General features: G+C 35.2%; 4 non-coding genes across 4 annotated transcripts; all 4 read left to right on the forward strand.

The window, feature by feature from the left end:
- Positions 1-224: 224 nt before the first annotated feature.
- Trnaq-cug (transfer RNA glutamine (anticodon CUG)) lies at positions 225-296 on the forward strand. Its single transcript has one exon. It is a non-coding gene; the product is annotated as a tRNA-Gln (tRNA).
- A 1,118-nt stretch (positions 297-1,414) lies between these two features.
- On the forward strand, positions 1,415-1,486 carry Trnaq-uug (transfer RNA glutamine (anticodon UUG)). Its single transcript has one exon. It is a non-coding gene; the product is annotated as a tRNA-Gln (tRNA).
- Positions 1,487-14,451: 12,965 nt separating this feature from the next.
- On the forward strand, positions 14,452-14,523 carry Trnaq-cug (transfer RNA glutamine (anticodon CUG)). The gene has a single exon. It is a non-coding gene; the product is annotated as a tRNA-Gln (tRNA).
- Positions 14,524-15,659: 1,136 nt separating this feature from the next.
- On the forward strand, positions 15,660-15,731 carry Trnaq-uug (transfer RNA glutamine (anticodon UUG)). Its single transcript has one exon. It is a non-coding gene; the product is annotated as a tRNA-Gln (tRNA).
- The last annotated feature ends 4,664 nt before the right edge of the window (positions 15,732-20,395 follow it).

Raw genomic sequence — 20,395 nt, forward strand, 5'->3', positions numbered from 1 at the left:
ATATATATATATATATACATATTCATCTGTGTGTGTGTGTTTGTTTGTGTGTATTACAGGAGTGTAACGTTTTATCAATAAAGTAAGACGAAATCTCTGACAACATGAATGCACCTTATCGGTAATATAAATGAACACAAGGGAGTCCAACGGTAAGCTGATATAATACTGATATATTACTACCTCCTAACATGTTTTTGGAATATGACCCTGTGTCATCGATAGGTTCCATGGTGTAATGGTTAGCACTCTGGACTCTGAATCCAGCAATCCGAGTTCAAATCTCGGTGGAACCTAAGTTTATCTTTTTAATCCTAAAAATACCTTTTCTTAAAGTTTTATGTCGAACAGAAGACAAATGTACAATAGTAGAAGCGAGTATGAGAGGATACATTGTATGTACCTATTTAACGACATACAGTATTGCTTGGAAATGGGTTAGTGCGAAATATGAATCTAGTTTCGCAATAGAGTTGCAACCTAGTGCTCCTTGCTGACAATTCAATAATTCGCACTTAAAAAGGGGAATCTCGCAAATTCTTTGCAACTACATTACGATTTGAAAACAAAGATATCTTGTAATTTCGACTTTGATTTATTAATTGCAATTAAAGAATTGCGCAACGTAAACACATTTCCTTTATGTCTTGATATTGGCTGCGGACCGTTACCTCTTTCTCACTTTTCTCCGCGAGGAGTCAATTACACTGCACTATATGTGTTTCATTATGAATATATGCATATATTAGTCGATATCGATTTTAAATAGCGAATCCCTTTTCTATAACGTGACCTCTACCATGACAACACTGATACTGACCAGCACTCGATACCTTAGAAACTGTATTCGTACACATTTATTATAAATGTCACTAATGTGCAAAGTGATAAGAGGTACACTTTACGATCACATTGTTGTTATACAAATATGATCTTTTTCTTTTATAGTTGTTCTCTCTCTCTCTCTCTCTCTCTCTCCCACTCTGTGTATTCCAATTTAATGCGTTATGGACACGGATTCAAAGCATAAACCTTCTTGATGGAAACATTTTATATTGCGGACACCAAAAGTTTGTGTCCACAGGGTACTCACTGCTAAATTATTCCTCTGATTCATGTATAGGATGGTGATAGGAAAAGAACAAACCTGCGTTGTAAAGCGTTTCCCGCCAAATGTGTGTATATTTATTTTTACTTTTCCATTCAGCAGCCAGTGTGTGCGAACCCGTCACACACATACATATTGCGGTTTGCGCATGTCCTTGCCATTGGATACTGGAATAGCTCTCTTCCTATTGAGTATTATCGCCTCGCTCCTACTACCTCATGCACATGTTTTAGCAAAACAGTAAAGAATACGCATATACTACAACCTACTAATAAGTTTTGAGAAGATGACCCGTTGTAACCGATAGGTTCCATGGTGTAATGGTTAGCACTCTGGACTTTGAATCCAGCAATCCGAGTTCAAATCTCGGTGGAACCTAGGTTTTTTTTATTTTTATTCAAATACTTTTCTCAAAGTTTCATGTGGAACAGGAGGCGAATGTACAGAAGAAGAAGAAGCGACTTACAGCCCCTTACTTACAACTCAGTAATTCGTACTTACAACTATATATTACCTAAATCCTCTTCAACAACATTACAATTTTTGCACTTAGAAATTTTGTAATTACGACTTTGTTTTCTTAATTTTTCACTTACCGTCAAAGGACAAAGATAACCTAGAAATTGAAATCTTGCGTTGTCGGACCGCTCCAGTGGCCTAGTGGTTAGAGCGCCCGCCTCGGATGCGGGAGATCGTGGGTTTAATCCCCGGCCGAGTCATGCCAAAGACTTACAAAAATGGTACTAACAGCTACCTCGCTAGGCGCACAGCATTAAGAGGTTAGTTTTAGGACTGGTCGGCCTGGTGTCAGGATAATGTGTCTGTGTGGTACATCATGCTACATGTCTGCAGCATGATGCCCCAGTGCTAGACATCACTATAAACTGCCACATTGCAGGCATCGTAGCGATATGACTGAAGTTATTTTAAAGCTACGTTAAAAATCTAAATCGGACACACACGTTGTCGGAAATATGGCAGGCATATATGGAGGTGGATTACCGAAATAATTATATGCGTGTATTTCCTAATCTTCCATGATGCATTATTGTAAATGGCTGCTTGCAAGTGCTACTTTCATAATTCTATCAATGTATATTGTATTTTCATTGATGCAAATTGTACGTGGCAGTTTGTAAGTGCTACTTTCCTTCTGCATTATTGTAAATGACTGCTTGCAAGTGCTACATTCATAATTCTAGTCAAGAATTTTCTAATTTTCATTGATGCAAGCTGTAAATGGTTGCTTGCAAGTTTTTCGATCAACTTTCCTTCTGCGTTATTGTATCTTGCGATTTGCCGACAACTGAATTGATTCCGTAGTTTGTCGTATGACAAACGCAATGTCAGTTACTACAAACTTTGTATATTCTGTTTCTGAACTTTACAATTACATCATTCCAACTGCTGTTTTCATACAGATTTGGTCCTGCAACAATGTAAATACTAAGTTTTATCAGTATCGTCTTTGTCGTCCATCTCGTGTCTCTCTAAATTTCTAAATTTTTTCCTTTACGGCATTCATTTTATGTCGATAACTCTTTCACTCCCCTTTTTTGAGGTGTACATTACCAACACAGTTTTAATCGTCTCTAAAACCATATGCTTTCTCGAAGATCTATGCGATTTATAGCACCTTACGAGAACAAAAACGCATACACTACAACAGGGTGGTCCATCTTTTTCAACCCCAGTTTTGACGCACTGAAGTATTTACCTTCAAAGTTTAAGAAATCTACTTCTTAGTGTCATCTCTCATTACTTGGAAACATTAGTTATTTTAGCAAAGTAAGGATCAGAAATGACAATGATATATTCCCTCGTAATCTTCTTAACGAGTATTCATCGGACGAACCCTGGTTGTAAGGATTGTATTGTACGTCACCCATTTTGACGCACCTCACAGACGTCTTTCTTTTCCTGTGATAATATTGTACATAAGCTCCCGCGAAAATAAAATAATTCAGATCAACATCAATAGCACATAAAAAAGTTTATAGGTAAAATGACATTAAAAACAATTAATCATTCCTTACAGGTGTTATTATTCTTATCATGATCTTCATTTTGGAACATATTTTGCCGCAAAAAAACCCCAAATAATCAAACTGTGGAAAATCATGTTCGTATCATGATAAAAGTATTTACTTGCGATTAGTATTATTAGATTTAGTGTACAGTTGTTCTCAAATACTTAATTTGCATTGTTAATGTACGGAACCTTAACCTTTGAATGTATTTATATATATAAAAAACAAAAACAAAAAACAGCTTTAAAACTACTTTGCATCCATTAAAACATTTGTCTCTAAAACTGAAAATAATCAGAGACAAAAGATTTTACAGGAGATTTTACTTTTATTTTTTGTAATTCTTGCCATTATCAAACCAATTAAAATTAATAATTTGGTTCAAGAATTTTGCAAATATAAAGATAGGACTCTTAGGATGTAATTATTCAGCTGCTCTTTGTCATATTAAAGATTTAAGAAAGAAGCTTTAAAGATATTTTGAAATATGAATGTTGCGGTCGATGAGTGTGTTTTGGGACAGTCTTCAGCAAGTATCAACAAAAGAATAAACTCTAATGATCTTGCTCGATAATTATACAGGGTAGAATTTTACAGATCGCTGTCTTTTTATTTGGTTTTGTTCTATTTAATCGCCTACATGTATCATGGGTAGTTGAGGTTGTTTTGGGACAGTCTTTTGCTGTCCTAGGGTAGTCATGGCGTCTTTTATTTGGTGATAATTACCAATATGGGATACACTATATATTTTAAAAAACTCTCCTGATCTTACTCGATAATTATACAATCCAGGATTTTACTGATCACTGTCTTTTATAAGGTTTGATTCAATATAATGGTATACATGTATCCTGGGTAGGTGAGAGAGTTTTCGGACAGTCTTGAGCTAGCCCCATTACTTTCAGGGTGACAGATACAAAAATTAAACTATTGAATGTCTACTTCCTGCATACGTTGTTGGAAATAATCAAACATAAAATTTGCTGGACAGATTTGGGGAGGCAAACAAGTGTTAAAACATTGCCTAAACTTTTAGAACACGTTTTGCTTTAATATTCTTTAAAGGAATTGCCTATGAAAAGCTTGAGGACGCATACATTATGGTCAACAAGTGTTGCTTGCTTGACTTTGTGTTAGGTAAAGAACCGAGAGTCTACCATTTTTCTATTAGATGGCTTGTCAAATGGTCAAATGCAGGAATAGGTTGCAGATGTGCCTTAGATATCTTCTGATTGGGATTTCCTACCATTTGACAAGTGTAAGATGAGCTAAGGTACTTCAAAACATCACTTTAATTTTCAGCAAATAAAAACGATTCAGGATCTTGTGATAAGTCTTACTGACACCAAATGACCAGCTTAAGGGGTTTTATGGGCTATACTATGCATGTCCTGTCCATATGCCTTCGGAACAACACTTTCACCAGCAGGTGCATCGGTTGCCGCCATTTTCTCATAATGAACCCATTTTTCACAAAGTAATAAACTGGTACTTGTGTGGCTTTAATTTTTAAAACCGAGACTTGTATCTTCTCTGAGGAATACTACTTGGTGGCCTATAACTCACATTAAACTGACTTGCATACTTATAAAGTAGCTGTTACTTTCTGCTCAGATATCTTACAACTGCAGTCAGAAATTGGCTAGTGGTTTCTATTATTCTGTGAAGAAACTAACTTACTTGTGAATCTCTCTCTCTCTCTCTCTCTCTCTCTCTCTCTTTGCTGAGTGATTAAGACATTTAAATTATGGAATATACCTTGTCCATTGTTCGAAGGCACAATTACATTAGGGAAAGAGGCCAAATGTAGAATTTCATCTCAGGTTCATAAATAAAATAGTTTTGTGAGGGTCAATGTATCAGATATAACTAATTAGCAAATAAAATATAAACATTTTCATGGGTTTTTGCTCAGAGCAAGAGCAAGGAACTTTCTTTATTGCCCGCAAAATAAATTCTCCGAAAAGTCAGCATTTTTGTACAGTGTATATATTGAATACAGATCCAACTCAAGGGTTCTACGTATGAGAGCAGGTAAGATATCCGAAAAGCCATATGGACGTCATAGAAAAATCAAGAAAAAGTATCCAAACATCTATATGTCGCGTGGTGGATAGCTTATCAAAGGGTTAGAGGCCAGAATGGGTGTCCGGGGACCCATAGGTTATTGAATGAGACAAGAGACCCTTTTCCGTACTACTAGTGGATTTCATAGAAGAAATATAAAAAACTATGTATAAGAGAATATTGTTTACAGATGATTAGTATGTATTACTGGGTGAAATTTGGAAACTGCACTAAAGACTCACATGTCTCAGTTACATGTAACATTGTTTAATTTTATCTAAATTCTAATAATGAACATGTATCTACACTTCTCAGATGTGAATCGATACCATTATCATAATCAATTAATTTAGAGCCACATTCAGCGTTTTCTTTGATGTTTCTTTTACAAAAGTTAATCAGAATGTACTTTATACCTTAAACAACAAAGATACTTCATTTGCCTTCTAAAAATTGAATAAGAATATTCCCAGTCGGGTTACAGTTCTTTTCATATTTAGTGTCAATATAATTACAACTCGTGACGTGTTCCCACTGCATAGTTACACTTCCTGTATACATAAGATAAGGCAACTATGTACACTGATAGATACAAGCCTGGGGCAATCTGATTAAATTCAAATCTCCTCTGTCTTAACGTGAAGATCTGAGAGCGACCGCTAAGAGGTCATATTCTACTAATTTTGGAATTAGCCAATGGAAATGCAGCTTTCAGAAATTTTAAATTTCCAATCTTTCGGCCCACCACGACGATCTTTAGCACACCGCACAGTCTCCGAAACGCGAAGGTGTAAGACTTCATCTGGTTGGCTGGTAAAATTAGCGATTTTGCTAATAACATAAGTCATCAGAACAGAGAGGTTTCAGTAATGGCGGCCATAGGTGGAAGCTAGTAAAGTGGGCTCTGTAGATTTTGGCAGTTATAAGTGGTTATTTTTACAGTGAAATGGTTCATACTTGTTGGGATTATGTGTGAATATTCAAGGAATGCAGGACATACAACATTATTGGTAGATCTTAATCAATTTTGAAAAAAAAATGTGTTTTTGCACTCAAAATTCAAATATGATGGAATAGAGATGGAAGTTTAGTGGTGCAGTTTTGAGACATTCCCTACCTGATCTGTTTGACTCATTTACTTACTTCAGTGTAGTTTGCCTTCAACTGTAAGAGTTGTTTGGCACATGGTGAGTAATAAATGTCAGTGTCACAACTGAGTAGTGAGAAAAAATTAGTCCAAACAAGATTATCTACAAGTATGAGTGGAAAGAAAGATCAAGGCAAGCAACAAATAAAAACCAGATTACAGAGTGGCACCCTAATGGAAACATCTGACACAAGTATGAGTGAATCAACCTTGAGTACAATTCAGCTGGACTTGGACGAAATAAAGCAAAGTCTCAGAGGGAGCATTTCAAAAGCAGATTTTACATCTGCTATTGCTGACTTGGTGAAAAAAGATGACCTAATAGAAATTGTTACAACTATTGTGAGGAAATTGTTAGAGAATGTGAAGGAAGATCTGAGAAAGGAGATAGTAGCAGAAAGTGAAAGGGTAGTAAAGGAGAGGACAGGAGAGTTGATGGATAGGGTGGATTCACTGGAATTTGAAAACCACCAGTTGCTAGAAAAATTACAGGAAGCAAAGAAGGAAAATGATAAAATGAGGATTGATATGAAAGATTACGAGAGGAGATCAGAGCAAGCAAGTGCAGCTTCAAACCAATCCGAACAATATTCAAGGAAGCTGAACATAAAAGTTTTAGGGCTGGAGGAGGAGGAAAATGAAAATCTGAGAGAGAGAATTCCGAAATTGGTGAAGGAAGTTACAAAAATTAATTTAGATAACAGGGACATAGTGGCTGTGCATAGGATTCCAGGTAGACAGGGACAACCAAGGCCAGTGATTGTCAGATTTTGGAGTCTGGATTGTAAACTTCCAATTATCAAGAAGAGGAAGGATTTTCTGCAGTACAAAGGAGTTAGACTGGTAGAGGATGTAACCAGGCTGAATACTGAACTTATCAATAAATTATCTAGGCATCACGAAATTGACAGTGCATGGTATTTTAATGGATCTGTGTATGGTAAAACCAAATCAGGAAAAAGGATAAAATTTGACATCTATGATGAAATTGATGAGAAAATTAGATTATAAGTGTAATATGCAATTCTATGAACTTATGAAATTGGCCGAATAGGTATGTGAACTTTCGTTTTTATACTCCTTTTTCTACTCTAATTTGTTTTAATATTTTGTTTATAAGACATTTCTTTCCCTCACCAATTTTATCCTTAATTAATAGGTTTGTTTATTCGCTGGTCCACTGTTATATCTCTCCCTAATAAATTCCCTCACTAGTTTATAAATCATCTTTCACTCTTATACTCTCATATACACATTTACTCAGTTGTTTACTCACTTTTCTCAACATTACTCCTCCACGATAAATCTCTCAGTCTCACTTTTTTTGCTAATACATTCAATCACCCAACTCTCCCATGTATGCGCTCTTTCACCCTTTCTTTTTCTTCCCTTTTACCCCTTTTTTCATTCATTAAGTTGTAATTTATATTCTTTTTAATCTGTGCTGTTTGGTTTACAAAACTGTCTTAGCTCCGGAAAGGTCTGTCAGAGGTGCATAAGAGTTATCGCAAATGGAGTTGTTTCACTTGTTGTCCATAGTATACTGTATCAATGTTAAACGCAGCCAAAGCTACAGCATTTACTGTAACACCATGGATGATTTTATTATGGATGTTTGTATTCTGTGTGAGTGTGAGTGTGAAAGCCATGCATATGATAAACTCAAGGTGATAATTACTTCATACATTCCTGTACAAGAATATGTATGTGTAAAATTTCTGCTGTTTTCATGGATAATAACATAAAAATTATATCTATTAATGTTAGAGGCCTGCAAGGTTCAGTCTTAAAACGAAGGGATATTTTCCACTGGGTAAAACAAAAGAATGTATCTATAATATGCTTGCAAGAAACTCATAGTACAAAGAACGATGAAATATATTGGGCAGCTGAATGGGGATACAAATGTATATTTAGCCACTGCTCTAGTAAGAGTGCTGGGGTTGCAATATTTTTTAGAAATACTTTTGAATTTATAATCCATAGAGAAAGATGTGACAGTCAAGGGAGATTTATTATTTTAGATATTACAATTAATGGCAACAGAATAACCCTCGTGAATTTGTATGGTTATAATGAGGATAATCCTAGCTTTTTTAGAAAGTTAAAGGAGGAGACTTTATTTTTTGAGAACTCATCAATTATAATGTGCGGAGACTGGAATACTGTTCAAGACTTAGATTTGGATACTTATAATATTTTACATGACAAACACCAACAGTCTAGGGCAGCGATTCAAGACCTGAAAAACGAATTGGAATTAATTGATCCCTGGCGAAATTCCAACCAAGACTTAAAGATGTATACCTGGAGGCAAAAATCTCCCTTGAAACAAAGTAGACTAGATTACTTTCTTGTATCGGATGACATTCATATGAATACAGCTGATGCATGTATCTTACCAGGGTACAAGACTGATCATTCAGCTATTGTTTTGAGTGTGGCGTTTTCAACGTTTCCAAGGGGAAAAGGATATTGGAAATTTAATAACCAACTGTTGAGGAACACTGAGTATACTGATTTGGTCAAAAAGTGTATAACTGACACTGTAAATGAATATTATGTAGGGGAAAATAAAGATGACTCTCTCCATGTTTCTCTTTCCTGTAACGACCAAATGTTCTTTGAAATTTTGAAAATGAAAATAAGATCTGAAACTATATGTTATTCTATTAGGAAATCAAAAGAGAAACGGGAAAAATTAAAGAAAATTGAGCAGGAAATAATAGAAATTCAGGGGGGACTGTCGAATAACATAAATGAGGAAATTCTGGAAAATTTAGAGAGAAAAAAAGCAGAATTAGAGGAATCTAGGAAAAAATACATAGAAGGTGTTATATTAAGATCTAAAGCAAGATGGTATGAATTTGGGGAAAAAAGCACAAAGTACTTTTTAAATCTTGAAAAAAGAAACTATGTTAATAAGACAATAAAGGAAATTATTTTAGATGATGGGACAAATATATCTGACCAAATAGATATTTTAGAAGCACAAAAACAGTTTTATATGGAATTGTTCAAAAGTAGAATAGCTCAGCTTGATGACGAGGCTACTCAAGAAACTCGAAATAGATTTTTTGATCACAATATTAAACTTAGTCGAGAGGAAAGAGAATCATGCGAGGGTCTGCTTACAATCAATGAATTCGGTATGTCTCTAAAACGGATGGAAAATGGAAAAAGTCCTGGCTCGGATGGATTCACTGTAGAGTTCTATAAATTCTTTTGGAAGTCTCTGGGGGGATTTATATGTAGATCAATAAATTACGGATATACTGTAGGAAAACTTTCAGATTTTCAGACTCAAGGAGTCATCACATGTCTACCAAAGAAGGAAAAAGACAGAAGATATTTCAAAAACTGGAGACCTATATCACTTTTAAATACTGATTATAAGATTGCTTCGGGAGCAATTGCAGCTAGGATTAAAAAGGTTCTTCCATCAATAATCAGCGATACTCAGAAAGGATATATGAAGGGTAGATTCATTGGAGAAAACACCAGACTATTATATGATATCATGGACCAACTTGAGAATGAAAACAGATATGGTTTATTATTGTTAATGGATTTCGAAAAAGCCTTTGACTCAATTAACTGGATCTTTGTGGAAGAAGCTCTACAATCTTTTAATTTTGGTGATTCCGTTTGTAAGTGGTTTAAACTGTTTTGTAATGACTCTAATAGTTGTGTTATAAATAATGGACATATGTCATCTTTTTTTAGACTTGAAAGAGGATGTCGTCAAGGAGATCCCCTTGCACCTTATTTGTTTATCATTGGGGTTGAGATTTTAGCTATAACTTTAAAGCAAAACGTGGATGTACGGGGAGTAATCTTTGACGCCAGTGAATATAAATTGGGTCAGTATGCCGATGACGCTTTTATTCTTCTTGATGGATCTAGTTTTTCTCTTGAAGCAACTATGAATATCTTGCAAGGTTTCTCTCTATTATCGGGACTTAAATGTAACATAACAAAAACAAAAGCTATTTGGATTGGAAACAGGAAATTTTCTAATGAAAGAATATGTCCCGAAATGGGCCTAATTTGGTCCTCTTCGAACTTTACACTCCTTGGCATAGAATTTTCTCCAGATTTACAACAGATGGTGGAAATTAATTATATGAAGAAATTAACAAAGGCAAAACGAATACTGGCAAGCTGGAGTCAAAGACATCTGTCAATAGTTGGTAAAGTAATTGTTGTAAAGACTCTTGTTCTGCCCATATTCATACATCTTTTTTCAGCACTTCCTAACCCATCAGCAAAAGTTGAAGCAGAACTAAATCGCATGTTATTTAAATTTGTATGGGATGGAAAAGTAGAGAGAATAAAACGTGATATACTAGTTTCCCCAGAAAACGAGGGAGGACTAAATATGATACACATATTTTCATTCATTAGGTATATTAAGATAAGATGGGTTAAAAGATTGCTGGAAAAGGAAGATGGAACATGGCAGAACTTAGTCAATACAACTATACTCAGAAATAAAAAGGATATTTGGAATTTAGGGAGAAGGAAATTAGAAGAATTTAGTAAGTTCATTAAAAACAGTTTTTGGAGAGATGTAATTTTGGCAGTATCTAAATGGAAAGAAGAACCGCAAAGTCCTAACGAGTATCTATCCATGAGTATTTTAAATTTTGTCCCCCCTAAAATGATTTATCAATACAAATCCTGGACAGAAGCTGGTTTTGAAATTCTGAACGATCTAGTAGATGACCACGGTAATTTAATACCTTTTGAGATAATAAAACAAAAAACTGGAACCGATGATTTCTTGAAATACTTCTCCTTAATATTCAGAATTCCTAAAGCATGGAAAGATGCCATAAAAAACCATCTAGTACATAATAATTTTGATAAGCAGGAGGATAAAATAACGAACTTGCGAAAACAAGATTCACCCAAGTATGTTTACAAAGATCTTTTACAGGAAACTAAAAGGCAACACACTGCGAAGCAAGAAGCTTGGATGCAAGTATTTAATAAAAATATAAGTAGTGAGGAGTGGTCTGATATATACAGCCGGGCAAAACGCTGTACCAAGGATACCAAGTTGATCTCTTTTAACTTTAAATTAATCCATAGAATAATCGCTACTAATGATTTTCTTAAAAGAATTAACATATTTGATGACAACAAATGTACTTTCTGTAAGAGTGAAACTGAAAGTATTGAGCATCTCTTTTATGACTGCAGTATTACTTCACAGTTTTGGTACCGTTTTATTGAAGATTTTGCACCTTTTTGCCCAAATATTGTATATCTGTCCAAAAAAGAAACATTTTTAGGAAGTGAACAACTGGACAGTTTGGGTAATTTTCTGCTTATTTTGGCAAAATATTATATTTATACTTGCAGATTCAATATGAAAAATCCTTCTATTTTTGCCTTCAAGCAAATAGTTGCAATGCATAAGAACATTGAAAAATACAATGCTAAGGTAAATAAAAAACAGGACCAATTTCTTCAAAAATGGACCTCAACAATGAACATTTAATTTGTCTCTGTCTTGATGGTAAACAGGAACAAAATATTGTAATATCACAAAGGCCATGTCACCTAGATTGTGTGCCATATGCATGTGTATATGCGTGTGTGTGTGTGTGTGTGTGTGTGTGTTTTCTTTTTTACTTTCTCTGTAGATTATATTTATTATCCCTAGATTATCTGATAACCAGAAATGTTTGATTGTAAGGTGACCTTGGGATGGTTCCCCGACCCATTGGTCAACCTATTACGGGGTTAATAAAACAAAAAAAAACAAAAAAAAAACAAACAAACAAATAAGTCATCAGAACATGGCCACTAAATGACCGCTGTCAGAACTTGGCGTAGAACAGTGGAGACACTTGTTACAAGTGTCTTGTCGACACATGCTACAATGGTTCCATGGTGTAATGGTTAGCACTCTGGACTTTGAATCCAGCGATCCGAGTTCAAATCTCGGTGAAACCTTGAATATTATTTTAAGTTCTTTCTTATTTACATTAATTTAAAGACTTTATTTTATTTCTGTAAATCCTAATGCGAAAGATGAGGTGGGTGTATGCAAATTGAAGCGAATATGATCCCTATGTGTGTCTATTTCGTCATACAACATAGTTTGAAAACCGGTTAGTTCAACAAAGTATGAATAAATTGTCACAATTGTTGAGTTACAAATTCAAAATAAAACAAGCTCGAAGCTAAAATGAAGTATGACAATTTCTTCATATTGTCGGAGGATCATCAGCTCTGTCTCTATGTAAGTGTCAGTTAATCGCTGTACATGGTTGTTTATTGATACATATATAGACCTTTCCATAGCCCTTGGATTTTTCAAAGAAATTTCCGTACGCCCTTGGATTTTCCATCGACCTCACCATACGTCATTGGATGTTTCAACGACCTTTCCATATTTCCTCGGAATTTTCAAGTCCTCGCAGTAATTTACAAAAAATGTTTAATTTTGTTCGCTGAAAATGTCTCCGAAACAACAAATAAACCCTGATCTATTCGGACTACCTCGACAGTTTCTACGAAGATAATGACTGTACGATTGACCTAGAGCTTACGAATGAAAAAGTAGTTAGATGCATTCGCAATTTTTCGGACAATCCTTCTTTCGCAAACAGGTGAGGTGATCCGACTGCAGTTATCGGCATATATTCCAAGGTGTGATCAATAGGATTGACCTCGAAATTGAGAATTTAAAAGGCGCGGCCTGCTGGTTATCACGTGATCTTTTGCCATTACGGTACCCATATCGCCTAGCGCTCCATACTGTAAGGACAATGATATCGTTATCAGATGCCGGTGGGCCGGATTGTTTTTCAATCTGAGGAGACTACAGCCGAAGACGAAGTTAAAGGAAATTATTGTTTTGGTTACCAAGAGGATACCATCACCGTGAATGGCCAAACCCACCTGGCAGTGGACAAGATCACCTGTCTTGGCAGTAGCAGTCGCGTGCAGTCCAAAGCGATGATGAGACAAATGCCAGAATTGCCAAAGCAAGAGTGGCCTGTGGCATCTCACGAGCAAATGTGTTCAGTCCACAGAACTCACGGTACTAATTCAGTTCCCATAGTAAACCTATGTAAACACCATGATATTTAAAATTCAACAACTTAAAGATTGTGAGTGCTCATAATCAAACCTACATTTATAAGTATAGATGAAACCTATATTTATCGGTATAGATGAAATCTGGATGTCAGCTTTTGTGCAGATGAAAGGATATGAGCCGCGGCATTTTCTGGACCAGTATGTGTTTGAAACATGTGCTTTCAATTCCGCACCAAAGAGTCAGGTGCGAATTTTAGTAATGAGTGTTCCAAACTCAAGACGGTAAAAGGACTTAAATTCCATCAATAAAATAATGTCATTTTCAATGGGCTTCCTAAAGAAACTCATCTGGATATGATTTCAAGACAGAGTCCCAGACTCTGAGGTTTTCACGTAGACAGGAATATAGAAGAAATATCGCCTTGATGGTTAAATGATGACATATTTAGAACTTTAAAATCTCGGGGAAAACATACTATATCATTATTTATATACAGAGTATTGATCTGCCTAAATTTAGCCTGATAGTCATAAGTGAACTTTATAACTTGATTTTAAATTAGCCAGCATAATTTCATTTTATTTAATCACTTTAAGATATTTCAATGTATCTTACTAATTTAATATACATTCCACTCGAACGTAATAGTACTAATCTTTTAGGCATTTCACTTTTAATCTTCATATACACTTTTATTATTTTCATATATATATATATATATATATATATATATATATATATATATATATATATATATATATATATATATATATATATATATATATATATATATATATATATATATATATATACATACATATATATATATATATATATTAATCTGTGTGTGTGTGTTTGTTTGTGTGTATTACAGGAGTGTAACGTTTTATTAATAAAGTAAGACGAAATCTCTGACAACATGAATGCACCCTATCGGTAATATAAATGAACACAAGGGAGTCCAACGGTAAGCTGATATAATACTGATATATTACTACCTCCTAACATGTTTTTGGAATATGACCCTGTGTCATCGATAGGTTCCATGGTGTAATGGTTAGCACTCTGGACTCTGAATCCAGCAATCCGAGTTCAAATCTCGGTGGAACCTAAGTTTATCTTTTTAATCCTAAAAATACCTTTTCTTAAAGTTTTATGTCGAACAGAAGACAAATGTACAATAGTAGAAGCGAGTATGAGAGGATACATTGTATGTACCTATTTAACGACATACAGTATTGCTTGGAAATGGGTTAGTGCGAAATATGAATCTAGTTTCGCAATAGAGTTGCAACCTAGTGCTCCTTGCTGACAATTCAATAATTCGCACTTAAAAAGGGGAATCTCGCAAATTCTTTGCAACTACATTACGATTTGAAAACAAAGATATCTTGTAATTTCGACTTTGATTTATTAATTGCAATTAAAGAATTGCGCAACGTAAACACATTTCCTTTATGTCTTGATATTGGCTGCGGACCGTTACCTCTTTCTCACTTTTCTCCGCGAGGAGTCAATTACACTGCACTATATGTGTTTCATTATGAATATATGCATATATTAGTCGATATCGATTTTAAATAGCGAATCCCTTTTCTATAACGTGACCTCTACCATGACAACACTGATACTGACCAGCACTCGATACCTTAGAAACTGTATTCGTACACATTTATTATAAATGTCACTAATGTGCAAAGTGATAAGAGGTACACTTTACGATCACATTGTTGTTATACAAATATGATCTTTTTCTTTTATAGTTGTTCTCTCTCTCTCTCTCTCTCTCTCTCTCTCTCTCTCTCTCTCTCCCACTCTGTGTATTCCAATTTAATGCGTTATGGACACGGATTCAAAGCATAAACCTTCTTGATGGAAACATTTTATATTGCGGACACCAAAAGTTTGTGTCCACAGGGTACTCACTGCTAAATTATTCCTCTGATTCACGTATATGATGGTGATAGGAAAAGAACAAACCTGCGTTGTAAAGTGTTTCCCGCCAAATGTGTGTATATTTATTTTTACTTTTCCATTCAGCAGCCAGTGTGTGCGAACCCGTCACACACATACATATTGCGGTTTGCGCATGTCCTTGCCATTGGATACTGGAATAGCTCTCTTCCTATTGAGTATTATCGCCTCGCTCCTACTACCTCATGCACATGTTTTAGCAAAACAGTAAAGAATACGCATATACTACAACCTACTAATAAGTTTTGAGAAGATGACCCGTTGTAACCGATAGGTTCCATGGTGTAATGGTTAGCACTCTGGACTTTGAATCCAGCAATCCGAGTTCAAATCTCGGTGGAACCTATGTTTTTTTTATTTTTATTCAAATACTTTTCTCAAAGTTTCATGTGGAACAGGAGGCGAATGTACAGAAGAAGAAGAAGCGACTTACAGCCCCTTACTTACAACTCAGTAATTCGTACTTACAACTATATATCACCTAAATCCTCTTCAACAACATTACAATTTTTGCACTTAGAAATTTTGTAATTACGACTTTGTTTTCTTAATTTTTCACTTACCGTCAAAGGACAAAGATAACCTAGAAATTGAAAGCTTGCGTTGTCGGACCGCTCCAGTGGCCTAGTGGTTAGAGCGCCCGCCTCGGATGCGGGAGATCGTCGGTTAAATCCCTGGCCGAGTCATGCCAAAGACTTACAAAAATGGTACTAACAGCTACCTCGCTAGGCGCACAGCATTAAGAGGTTAGTTTTAGGACTGGTCGGCCTGGTGTCAGGATAATGTGTCTGTGTGGTACATCATGCTACATGTCTGCAGCATGATGCCCCAGTGCTAGACATCACTATAAACTGCCACATTGCAGGCATCGTAGCGATATGACTGAATTTATTTTAAAGCTACGTTAAAAATCTAAATCGGACACACACGTTGTCGGAAATATGGCAGGCATATATGGAGGTGGATTACCGAAATAATTATATGCGTGTATTTCCTAATCTTCCATGATGCATTATTGTAAATGGCTGCTTGCAAGTGCTACTTTCATAATTCTATCAATGTATATTGTATTTTCATTGATGCAAATTGTACGTGGCAGTTTGTAAGTGCTACTTTCCTTCTGCATTATTGTAAATGACTGCTTGCAAGTGCTACATTCATAATTCTAGTCAAGAATTTTCTAATTTTCATTGATGCAAGCTGTAAATGGTTGCTTGCAAGTTTTTCGATCAACTTTCCTTCTGCGTTATTGTATCTTGCGATTTGCCGACAACTGAATTGATTCCGTAGTTTGTCGTATGACAAACGCAATGTCAGTTACTACAAACTTTGTATATTCTGTTTCTGAACTTTACAATTACATCATTCCAACTGCTGTTTTCATACAGATTTGGTCCTGCAACAATGTAAATACTAAGTTTTATCAGTATCGTCTTTGTCGTCCATCTCGTGTCTCTCTAAATTTCTAAATTTTTTCCTTTACGGCATTCATTTTATGTCGATAACTCTTTCACTCCCCTTTTTTGAGGTGTACATTACCAACACAGTTTTAATCGTCTCTAAAACCATATGCTTTCTCGAAGATCTATGCGATTTATAGCACCTTACGAGAACAAAAACGCATACACTACAACAGGGTGGTCCATCTTTTTCAACCCCAGTTTTGACGCACTGAAGTATTTACCTTCAAAGTTTAAGAAATCTACTTCTTAGTGTCATCTCTCATTACTTGGAAACATTAGTTATTTTAGCAAAGTAAGGATCAGAAATGACAATGATATATTCCCTCGTAATCTTCTTAACGAGTATTCATCGGACGAACCCTGGTTGTAAGGATTGTATTGTACATCACCCATTTTGACGCACCTCACAGACGTCTTTCTTTTCCTGTGATAATATTGTACATAAGCTCCCGCGAAAATAAAATAATTCAGATCAACATCAATAGCACATAAAAAAGTTTATAGGTAAAATGACATTAAAAACAATTAATCATTCCTTACAGGTGTTATTATTCTTATCATGATCTTCATTTTGGAACATATTTTGCCGCAAAAAAAACCCCCAAATAATCAAACTGTGGAAAATCATGTTCGTATCATGATAAAAGTATTTACTTGCGATTAGAAGTATTGGATTTAGTGTACAGTTGTTCCCAAATACTTAATTTGTATTGTTAATGTACGGAACCTTAACCTTTGAATGTATTTATATATATAAAAAACAAAAACAAAAAACAGCTTTAAAACTACTTTGCATCCATTAAAACATTTGTCTCTAAAACTGAAAATAATCAGAGACAAAAGATTTTACAGGAGATTTTACTTTTATTTTTTGTAATTCTTGCCATTATCAAACCAATTAAAATTAATAATTTGGTTCAAGAATTTTGCAAATATAAAGATAGGACTCTTAGGATGTAATTATTCAGCTGCTCTTTGTCATATTAAAGATTTAAGAAAGAAGCTTTAAAGATATTTTGAAATATGAATGTTGCGGTCGATGAGTGTGTTTTGGGACAGTCTTCAGCAAGTATCAACAAAAGAATAAACTCTAATGATCTTGCTCGATAATTATACAGGGTAGAATTTTACAGATCGCTGTCTTTTTATTTGGTTTTGTTCTATTTAATCGCCTACATGTATCATGGGTAGTTGAGGTTGTTTTGGGACAGTCTTTTGCTGTCCTAGGGTAGTCATGGCGTCTTTTATTTGGTGATAATTACCAATATGGGATACACTATATATTTTAAAAAACTCTCCTGATCTTACTCGATAATTATACAATCCAGGATTTTACTGATCACTGTCTTTTATAAGGTTTGATTCAATATAATGGTATACATGTATCCTGGGTAGGTGAGAGAGTTTTCGGACAGTCTTGAGCTAGCCCCATTACTTTCAGGGTGACAGATACAAAAATTAAACTATTGAATGTCTACTTCCTGCATACGTTGTTGGAAATAATCAAACATAAAATTTGCTGGACAGATTTGGGGAGGCAAACAAGTGTTAAAACATTGCCTAAACTTTTAGAACACGTTTTGCTTTAATATTCTTTAAAGGAATTGCCTATGAAAAGCTTGGGGACGCATACATTATGGTCAACAAGTGTTGCTTGCTTGACTTTGTGTTAGGTAAAGAACCGAGAGTCTACCATTTTTCTATTAGATGGCTTGTCAAATGGTCAAATGCAGGAATAGGTTGCAGATGTGCCTTAGATATCTTCTGATTGGGATTTCCTACCATTTGACAAGTGTAAGATGAGCTAAGGTACTTAAAAACATCACTTTAATTTTCAGCAAATAAAAACGATTCAGGATCTTGTGATAAGTCTTACTGACACCAAATGACCAGCTTAAGGGGTTTTATGGGCTATACTATGCATGTCCTGTCCATATGCCTTCGGAACAACACTTTCACCAGCAGGTGCATCGGTTGCCGCCATTTTCTCATAATGAACCCATTTTTCACAAAGTAATAAACTGGTACTTGTGTGGCTTTAATTTTTAAAACCGAGAATTGTATCTTCTCTGAGGAATACTACTTGGTGGCCTATAACTCACATTAAACTGACTTGCATACTTATAAAGTAGCTGTTACTTTCTGCTCAGATATCTTACAACTACAGTCAGAAATTGGCTAGTGGTTTCTATTATTCTGTGAAGAAACTAACTTACTTGTGAATCTCTCTCTCTCTCTCTCTCTCTCTCTCCCTCTCTTTGCTGAGTGATTAAGACATTTAAATTATGGAATATACCTTGTCCATTGTTCGAAGGCACAATTACATTAGGGAAAGAGGCCAAATGTAGAATTTCATCTCAGGTTCATAAATAAAATAGTTTTGTGAGGGTCAATGTATCAGATATAACTAATTAGCAAATAAAATATAAACATTTTCATGGGTTTTTGCTCAGAGCAAGAGCAAGGAACTTTCTTTATTGCCCGCAAAATAAATTCTCCGAAAAGTCAGCATTTTTGTACAGTGTATATATTGAATACAGATCCAACTCAAGGGTTCTACGTATGAGAGCAGGGAAGACATCCGAAAAGCCATATGGACGTCATAGAAAAATCAAGAAAAAGTATCCAAACATCTATATGTCGCGTGGTGGATAGCTTATCAAAGGGTTAGAGGCCAGAATGGGTGTCCGGGGACCCATAGGTTATTGAATGAGACAAGAGACCCTTTTCCGTACTACTAGTGGATTTCATAGAAGAAATATAAAAAACTATGTATAAGAGAATATTGTTTACAGATGATTAGTATGTATTACTGGGTGAAATTTGGAAACTGCACTAAAGACTCACATGTCTCAGTTACATGTAACATTGTTTAATTTTATCTAAATTCTAATAATGAACATGTATCTACACTTCTCAGATGTGAATCGATACCATTATCATAATCAATTAATTTAGAGCCACATTCAGCGTTTTCTTTGATGTTTCTTTTACAAAAGTTAATCAGAATGTACTTTATACCTTAAACAACAAAGATACTTCATTTGCCTTCTAAAAATTGAATAAGAATATTCCCAGTCGGGTTACAGTTCTTTTCATATTTAGTGTCAATATAATTACAACTCGTGACGTGTTCCCACTGCATAGTTACACTTCCTGTATACATAAGATAAGGCAACTATGTACACTGATAGATACAAGCCTGGGGCAATCTGATTAAATTCAAATCTCCTCTGTCTTTTAACGTGAAGATCTGAGAGCGACCGCTAAGAGGTCATATTCTACTAATTTTGGAATTAGCCAATGGAAATGCAGCTTTCAGAAATTTTAAATTTCCAATCTTTCGGCCCACCACGACGATCTTTAGCACACCGCACAGTCTCCGAAACGCGAAGGTGTAAGACTTCATCTGGTTGGCTGGTAAAATTAGCGATTTTGCTAATAACATAAGTCATCAGAACATGGCTCCTAAATGGCCGCTGTCAGAACTTGGCGTAGAACAGTGGAGACACTTGTTACAAGTGTCTTGTCGACACATGCTACAAT

This window comes from Sinohyriopsis cumingii, chromosome 17, assembly GCF_028554795.1.
Source record: "Sinohyriopsis cumingii isolate HCF-2022 chromosome 17, ASM2855479v2, whole genome shotgun sequence".
Classification (NCBI taxonomy): Eukaryota; Metazoa; Mollusca; class Bivalvia; order Unionida; family Unionidae; genus Sinohyriopsis; species Sinohyriopsis cumingii.